General features: G+C 43.2%; 1 long non-coding RNA gene across 1 annotated transcript; it reads left to right on the forward strand.

Annotated features, from left to right (window-relative positions):
* Positions 1-2,229: 2,229 nt before the first annotated feature.
* Positions 2,230-7,728, forward strand: LOC117285968. Its single transcript, XR_004517086.1, has 4 exons — positions 2,230-2,266; positions 5,082-5,370; positions 5,556-5,619; positions 7,087-7,728. It is a non-coding gene; the product is annotated as an uncharacterized LOC117285968 (long non-coding RNA).
* Positions 7,729-8,778: the final 1,050 nt, after the last annotated feature.

The raw sequence follows: 8,778 nt of genomic DNA on the forward strand, positions 1-8,778 counted from the left end.
GAGTTCCAAGCACTCACCATGGAAACTCTGCAGGGGGACTCCGGCCTGCGGTTCTTTTGCCCAAAGTGTTGTGCCGTTCAAGTGAATGTTGAAATGGTTCGTGTTTTGCATAGACCAGTGGTTTAGAAGAATGTACAGCGAGTGAAACCCAGCACAGAGTCTTCACCAAGAAAAGAAAGGTTGTTGAGTAAGATCACTGATGACCAAAGGCTGGGCATGGGAGAGGTTCCAGAGCTACGCATCCTCCGTGCTGCCCAGCGATTCCCGCAAACCCTCTGCCTGGGGGCTTGTGCTGTGTTTTGTTTCTTGAAACACATTTATGCTTTGCTAGCTTTTCAAGAGAAATGCCTTCAACTTGGAATATTTTTTAAAATTGCCAGATCTCTGTGCATTTGAAAAGAAGTTGAACATTTGTGTAATATGCCCTAGCATTTGAGCTTTCACAAGACGCAAGGAGATGAGGGCGGAAACCACCTCCCACTGTAGAAAGTACCTGGCAGCTCACAGCTGCTTTTGAGATATTTTCACAGGGGCCTAAGTGTCTCGAAAAGTCCCACCAGAACTTCCCGCTCCCCTAACCACTTATAGGCTCCTATCTGCCCACCAGTGACAAGCACAGGATGTGTGAAAGTAGACACACAAGAGTATATAAGCGAAAGCCAAGCCCTGCTCGGGGCTCCTGAGGTGACGAGTCCCTTGGTGAGTCACTGGTGGTAAAGCAACTTCTCGCTCCTCCGTGTCTGGGTGCTTGGTCTGAGCGGCCGTCTCCTCTCCTGCTTCAAAGAAACCAAGCAGGCTGCTTTAAACACTGGCTGGTGTGGGACGAACTTCGGGAGTGGGGAGGGGCGGACAACTTAGACTGCGCAGGGTAGAGTCGTCAGAAAGCAGAGAAAGCCCCCACAGTAGCAGCAGGGAACCTGGGACAATTATTCAAGGAAATCTGGAAGGCACAATGGCAATCCCTGATTATTATTATTGCGTTGCATTTAGAAGGCCTGCTAATAGGTACCCAGGCTGCTGTGTGACATTTACAGAAGGTTGCTTTTGGCAGTGCTGGAGATTGAACACAGGGCCTGTGCATGCTAAGCGAGCACTCTGCAATAGCTACATCCCAGTCCTAGAAAAAAATGTATCTTTTAAAAATATGGTAACAGGGCTGGGGATTTAGCTCAGTAGTTCCGCTGCCTGCCTCACAAGTGCAAGGACCCAACTGATCCCTGGTACCAAAAAACAAAACAAAGTCAAAGTTGCTCTTGCAATCATACTATGATGAGATTTGCCATTTGCCCTGGAAACCACTGGCTTCTTCAGTGCAAATGACAGCAGTGGCTCTAAACAATTTCTCATAGCAGTCATTGCAGTTTTTTCATAGGAAGAAAGGAAGAGAAGGAAAGGGAGCGACAGAGGGGAGAAGGGAAAGCAAGGAATGGAAGGAGGAAGGAGGGGGAGGAAGGGAGGAAGGAAGGTGCCATTCCTGTTTAACGTGAGAACATCCTTGATGAAGCCGGAGGGATGGATTTTAGCAGACTCCTTTTCTATCATGTGAAGAAGCAGGAGCCACTGGCACAGCACAAAGCCCCACCCAGGCAGAGCGTCCGGGAGTGGTGCCTCCCGAGCCAGCCCCTCGTCTCATGGAAATCAGGCAGCAGAAAAGCTGCAGCCCTGGGAACTGGGTGTTCAGCAGAAGTCGTCGCAAAAATGAAGAGATGAGGCTTTTAATTTGAGTAAAACAACTGACGGTATCGGCCGCCCTGTTAAACGTCAGCCTTTTAAATACAAATTAGAATTTAAGAAAGCTTCTATCCAACACTAAGAGTTTCTCAGCCACGAAAGATGTTTCGGATGTGTTATGTGGTGATATCAAAGGGTGCTTTTATGACGCAAGTGAAATGAGTCCACATTTATAAGACCTGAATTCCTCCATAACTAAATCCTCTCGTAAGACATATTTTGCACAACAGTGCAGAATCACACAGGAGTAAAGGATGCATTCAGAGAGGAAGGTGGACTGAGAGGTTGCCATGGCACAGTGAGAACCGCTCCGGAACAGTCTTGGATCCCACAATGTAACTCATCTTTAAGACGCTACGGTTTACTGAGGTTTTGTTGTACTACAAACAAGAGCATTTATACTCATCCAAAAGGCTGCTTTTCCCCTTTGCAAACTATGTCTGTAGACAGCTGGATTTTCTTTATTTGCCTCAACAAAACAATATATATGATAGAATGCAGAAACCAACATGAGATTCCAAATCCCAATATTAAGGTAGGCATTGCAATGTTTTGTAATTTATAAAGTGCAAATGGCACTTTTCTTACTAACTTTTACTTTGGAAAATATTTTTCATAACATTGCTGTGTATATTGCTACAAATTGTATATTAACTATAAAATCACAGTGATGGGTTTATTGTTACTTTTAATGTATTCATAAAGATATTTTATAATTCTGCTTTAATTTCTAGTGTAGTAAAAAACCACAAAAATAAACTATAGAAATAAAAACTCTTGTGTGCCCTCAGTAGCTTTTGAGTGTAGAGAAGTTCTGAGAGCAAAAGTTCTGAGAATTGTTTCCCTAGACAGTTTTTAAAGAATTGCTTGTATAAGCTACCATTTTGTTTCTAAAGATACCATCACACTCTGTTAAAAAACTATTGTGAAAATTAATATCCTATGTATATGAAAGGAAAAATTTTAATTTGAAGATGTCCAATTCATATAATTATAATGTAGACCTTAGTTTATTTAGCGTCTGTTAATAACCGTGTTGAACTTGACCAGAGCTCTGTGCTTCAGAAAACAGCAATAGTTAATCTTCTGCAGCCTTTGGTTTTCTAATTTTTAAGTGACAATTAACAATTGGATACATTTATGGGACACAATGTGATGCTTTCATATATTTGAAAGCCAATCAAGGTAATCACCACACCTAACACTTCATCATTTATCATTTTTTGTGGTGAGAACACTAGAAATTTATTAACTGTGGCCACTACAGTGTCAAAACTGAATTACCCCTAACTGAACTATGCACTGTCTACTGGAGCCCCGTACAGAGTCTACCAAGAATCACAAGATTAATAGTGAAGAAAGGAGCTAAAGGTGTAGGGAAGGTGGGATGGGTAGGAGAAAGGTAATAAGGGAAAAGAAAAAAATGTGAGATAATGAAAAGATGAAAATAAAGTGTTTGTAGATGGGGAGGGGAGGAGGGGGTGAAGGGAGGGCAGGGGTAAGGGAAAAAAATGAGAATCAAGACTTGTCATGTAGAGGTACAAGATCCCAACAATGAATGTAACTGTACTGTATCCTAAAATGTACCGATAAACTCAATTAAAGCTGAAAAAAAAAAAAGATTAATAGTGAAGAATAACCAAGCATCCCAGTGGGGATACACACCTACCATAGTGAACTGTGGGTATGTTTAAGGAGGTTGACACTAGAATTTTTATTAGCTAAAAATAATAGAGAGAAGATGATATGTGCTGCTTGGACACGGAGCCCCGCATTGGACACCCAGGCAGGAGCTGCCAGGAGCCCACGGAGGGCGCAACCATTGCTGGGGAGTGGTCTGTGGAAAGCCTGTTATCTGCATTGCCGCAGTCCTAAGGAATGCCGGGATAAACTTTGTTGCACAAATACGTGCCCATCTACAAGGCATGAAAACATGGGGCACACGTAGAATGAGGATTGCTTATGGGATTTTCAGAACGTCTGATAGGTCCTTGTTGGTCCACACAGGAGGCATGTGGTGTCCTCCACTCTAACTCCTGGCTCTAGCTTTGTCTGGGTCTTCCAAGAATGGTGTCTTGGTATCAGCGGTTTGCACATACTGTGTGATCGGTATCTTTTCCCGTCACCATGCTTCTGTCTTCCCTCGAGTCTCAAGAAACCACCTTTCAACTCTATTTCTAGGAGACTGAAGTGGCTTAGGTACCCAAAGGAATACTGTTGAGTCTTAAAAACAAAGGGAGTTCTGTCATCCGTGACAGTACAGATGGAACTCGGAGGATATTATAACTGTGACAAGTAAAGGTGAAAATCCAGGTGCAGAAAGGCACATGCTTTAGGATCTTACTTGTATGTGTAATCTAAAAACAAAACAAACCCCAAGACTTTTGTTTACTGAAATCTCACCTTTTGTTGTCCAAGACATAGATGGCTGCAAAGAATGCCCCTTTGCATGAGGTGTGAGGCATCTTTTCATTGCACAACAAGACACCTGGGAGGGACCAGTGTGCTCCTTGGCGTTGGGGTTATGGCGAGGCCAAACATCACAGTGGACATAGCTGCTCGCCTCATGGCAGACAGGAAGTGAAGGGAGAGGGAGGCACCAGAGTCCCAGCACCCCCTTCACAGGTGCCTCCATTGACCTAACTTCCCTGCACCAGGCCCCCCTCCTAAAGGTTCTCCCACCTCCCAGCAGTGCCACAGGCTCCAGGCGTTCAGCACACAGAGCTGTGGGGACATCTGAGACCCCAACTCTGACAATATTTTACTTAGGGTGGGTTCACTGCCCTTCTTCTCCTGGTCCCACAGGATCTGCTGACGGTTTACTTGGCATCATTCCCAACACAGACCCTCTGAAGTTCTGTTCTTTGTTTCCTAAAAGATTAGCTGGGTTCCTCCTGCCCACCCTCTCCTGAAACCAGCCAGACACCAGACAAGCATTAACTATTCACCAGCTTGCCTGCGAGACCTCCCCAGTGACAGCTCAGTCCCAAGTATAGAATCAGCACACCTGCAACTCGTACTCTCCTCCCTATAAAATTCTGAGCAAGCTGCCTTGTGAAGACGTTCTGGCCCCTGGCTCAAGGCTGTTCATTCTCTCGCAATCGCTTCAGTAAAATCACATTCCTCCGCGCTTGTTTGTTTTTGTTTCCATCTTTTCCTTGTTGTTGGTTTGCCTTTGGCATTAAGAATAAGTTCATATTCTTGTCATCTTCCCGCTTTCAAAATGCTAAAGCCTACAAAAATTAGGAAATTCTGGGCAATTTTTATTTTTAAAAATACAAGACAGTTAAAAATGAAAAAAATTGTGCTGTGAATATCCTGATCTCATGAGAATAACTCTGTATCTCCAGATGGACACGCTATTTTTGCTAGGATTTCATTCAAGAAAAGGGAAGAAGACCCACCTGAATTGTTTAGCGGCTGTGTGGCACTAGAGAGAAAGGATTTCCTGCATTGACCACAGCCCAGGACCGAGTGTTCCCCCATGCCAGCGTCATGTGTGGGGCAGAGAGCGGCCCAAAGCCCACCTGCACTCCCCGTACGCTGGCACTGTGTGTGTTGACCGAAGGATTTCAGAAACACGGAGTCAGAAATCTGTGTCGCAGACTGGATGAGACATTTATCTAACACGGCACATTGGTAAGCGAGAAAACCACAGCAGGAACCAGCAACGTGCTGAGAGAGCAGATGAGAGCATGGTTCCTGCAAAGTGGGAGTTGTGCAGTAGGGAGGAAGGCAAGTCCGGGGAAGTCAGTTGCAACACGGGGAGTCTGATTGCTTCTCCCTTGTTGTTTTTCCTTGGGCTCACCCTTCGTCCCTTGCAGGTGTTGGTCTTTCGAAACCTGTCTTATGATTCAGGAAATTGGGAGACTCCTGCGAAGGCTGGTGGTAAGTTTGTTTTCTGACCCCACTCGTTTCTGTGGTGCTGGACACGGCTGCTCCCAGGGTACTCCTGGCACAGGCGCCCAGCAAGCATTGGCCACAGGCAGCAACGATGTTGCTAAGGAAGGATATGCACACCCCCGTTTCTTGAAGGCGCAATTCCTGTAACTGGCACGATGCACTTCTTAACAGGAGTAAGAACAGGAGCAAAGTTCAGTGGGTGAGAAGTCTCTGCCGAGGCTCCCACTCGTCATTGTGCTGACTCCCTGTAATGACACGTTCCTGTCATCAGACAAAGGACACCAAGGCACGCGCTTGTAGAAGGAGGTACATCTGTTACACTCTGGAAACTTGATGTGGCCTAAAAAAAATGAGCAATTTTATTAGATTCACTCCATATTATGGAGAGCTCAGTATTGAGAAGAAACAATAGCTGTAACGAATCCTTTTAAAGTCACAGCATTTACACTATTAATCCAGAAATATTTTTGATTGATTTTTATAATTTAACCAAGATAATCCAGTGTAAATTGGGCTATAAATGGATTGATATAAAACTGAAATAGTCATTAGTCTTTCTAAAGTGAAATATAATGAATTATAATATTGACAAGAAACATTACAATAATGAAAAAATATAGATTGGTAATAATTGTCATTATATGCCATCATTTTGCTAAACAATTTAAATAATTTTATCTTTTGGGAATTAATTATTCTTATAAAATGTCCAAGAGACATTCAAATATATTCAAATGTTTAAAATTATTTGGTTTCTTCTTTTAGTTATTACCAATTTTAATCTAAGAACTGAAATGAAATCATAGTACAACTAAATTTACAGGGAGCTTCTATTCCAAGCAAAACTGAATGTAAAAAATAAAATTTGGAATGAATATTTCCTAGATACTTTGAAAAATGTAGAAAAACTATCAATATTTTTCAAGATTTACTAAATCTCAGAACCGTGAATGGATTATTTATTTAGCTTTGCCATTGAAATTCATATCTATTACATGCCTTTATAGTGTCAGAGAAAATATACTTAGAGTACATACTTTAGATGCTATCATGCTATGTAAAAACGTGATATGGAAGATTCTGTCCAGAGTAAAATCTCCATACTCTCCACTATTATTCTATATGCATTTTTTCTGGATAGAGGATTATGTCTTAAGCGAAATCCTACTTCATGAGGGAGAAAATAAAACATCCTGGACCTTGTAAAGCACATATAGTCAGTGTGTTCGTGAGCTCTCCATTAGGGTAACCAAGACCTGAGGTAAATCAACTTGAAGGAGGAAACACTGATTCCAGATCAGTTTTGGAGGCTCCCTGGTGTCAAAATAGTCATGGCAGCTGCACATGAAGCCACTCACCCTGGGGCAGGGAAGGAAGGAGAGACAGGCAGAGTGGGGAAGGGGGCCCGTACATCCTTTAAGGCATAATCCAGCTCCCAGTGTCCTCCCACAGGCCTCCTCTCTTAAGAAATCTACCACCACCCGAGATGGCCCTGCTGGGAAGGAGTCTTTCCTGGCTCTCTGGGACTTCTGGGATTTCCGGGACTTCCAGGACTGCTGAGACTGCCGGGACTTCCGGTGCAGAAGCTCCAGCCAATGTGATTGTCCTCTGCCGTGCAGCCTAGAGGCCCCTTGCCAGCCTGGTCCTCACAGCCTTCCAGATTCTGCTCTGAGCCATCGCCAGTGGTTCACACAGACGGGCAGCAGGTGCTGACCACTAATCCACCTCCATTTTTCATCAAGGCTGGCCTTCTCCAAGAAGGTCTCAGGTGCATGGTGCCAGGCATCAGGAAGTTCCTGACCGAAAAGGATCAGGCACCCCTTCTACCCACAGGCAACAGCTTGTACTGAGGAGAACATTGCCACAGCCTAGGCCTTCAGGTCTCAGTGTGCTGTGAGGTAACTCTGGGACTCTGGAAGGGATGGTGGAAGAGTCCCCTCCCTGGTAAGACTCAAATGGACCATCCAGGAGATGACAGAGACACTAAACAAAGGACTCAGGAGATTTCTTCTGATAAGCTATATTCTAGCTGTAATTATTTAATTAAAAAGTTTACTAGCATAGGGCTGGGGATTTAGCACAGTGGTTCGGTGGCCTGCCTTGCAAGCGCAAGGACCCGAGTTCAATCCCCGGTACAAAATAAAAAAGTTTACTAGCATAAATATGTATCGTTGTTTAGAAAAGCAAAAGAAAACCCCAAAATAAACAAAGCTAATCAGTATTTACAGATAGAATGTTTGAAATCTGAAAATGAAACCAAATTCACTATGTTATTTGCAAGACAAAATATATGCTCCTTGTAGAAACATGGACAATGCATTAAAAACAAAGACAAAAGCAAACAAAAAATAGCTAATTCAATTTCTTTTCCTTGTCTCTCTCCAGTAATCCTTCTTTACTTTGTACCAGGAATGTACGGCATGACAAGTTAACAAAAGCAGTTCTCTGTGCATGGCTAATTCCCAGGGAGGGATCAAGGGCGAAGGGCAATGACCACGTGTTAAAAGGTCAGAGCTGTGTGTCAGGAGACGTCCACTCCCACAGAGAACAAGGCAAGGCCTTGGGGCCCGGGACACTGGGTCTGTCTCTTTGTAAAGTTCAAAAAGAGACAGGACTCATTGAAGTGTGAAAGAACAAACTTATTCACGAGGTGCCTGCAAATGGATTTACACCATAGGAAATTAAATCAGTGTTATTGAGAGCTGGAGTTCAGCTTCTTTAAAAAAATCCAGTTTCTTGCAGCACAACTGGATTCCTATTTTGACTGCACCAGTTTTTCCTTTGTGCTTATAGAACACTAATTTTCTTAAGCTATTGAAATATTAGGTTTTAAAAAATGTTTTGTGAACAAATTTTGTTTTGTTTTTTTTTTTTTGACAAAGTTTTTGGTCTGAAAAACAAACAACAATGCACCAAAAGATCTGCAAAACCAGACTTAAGATTCCCTGAGACAAAGATACCTGAGACAAAGAAGAACCGGAAGAAGGCAGCATATTTCTGGATAATGCACTGCAGAAAATCTCCCCTAGGTGAACGTGCGTTTAATAGGCACATGAACAGTTTAACAGGTACCAGGGATGCAGCAGGTTTATTACAAAAATAAGACATTGTCCGCTTGTTCTTTTTGTCTCAGAATTAGGAAGC

Source organism: Fukomys damarensis, unplaced genomic scaffold, assembly GCF_012274545.1.
Source record: "Fukomys damarensis isolate Sample0158 unplaced genomic scaffold, DMR_v1.0_HiC HiC_scaffold_14, whole genome shotgun sequence".
Classification (NCBI taxonomy): Eukaryota; Metazoa; Chordata; class Mammalia; order Rodentia; family Bathyergidae; genus Fukomys; species Fukomys damarensis.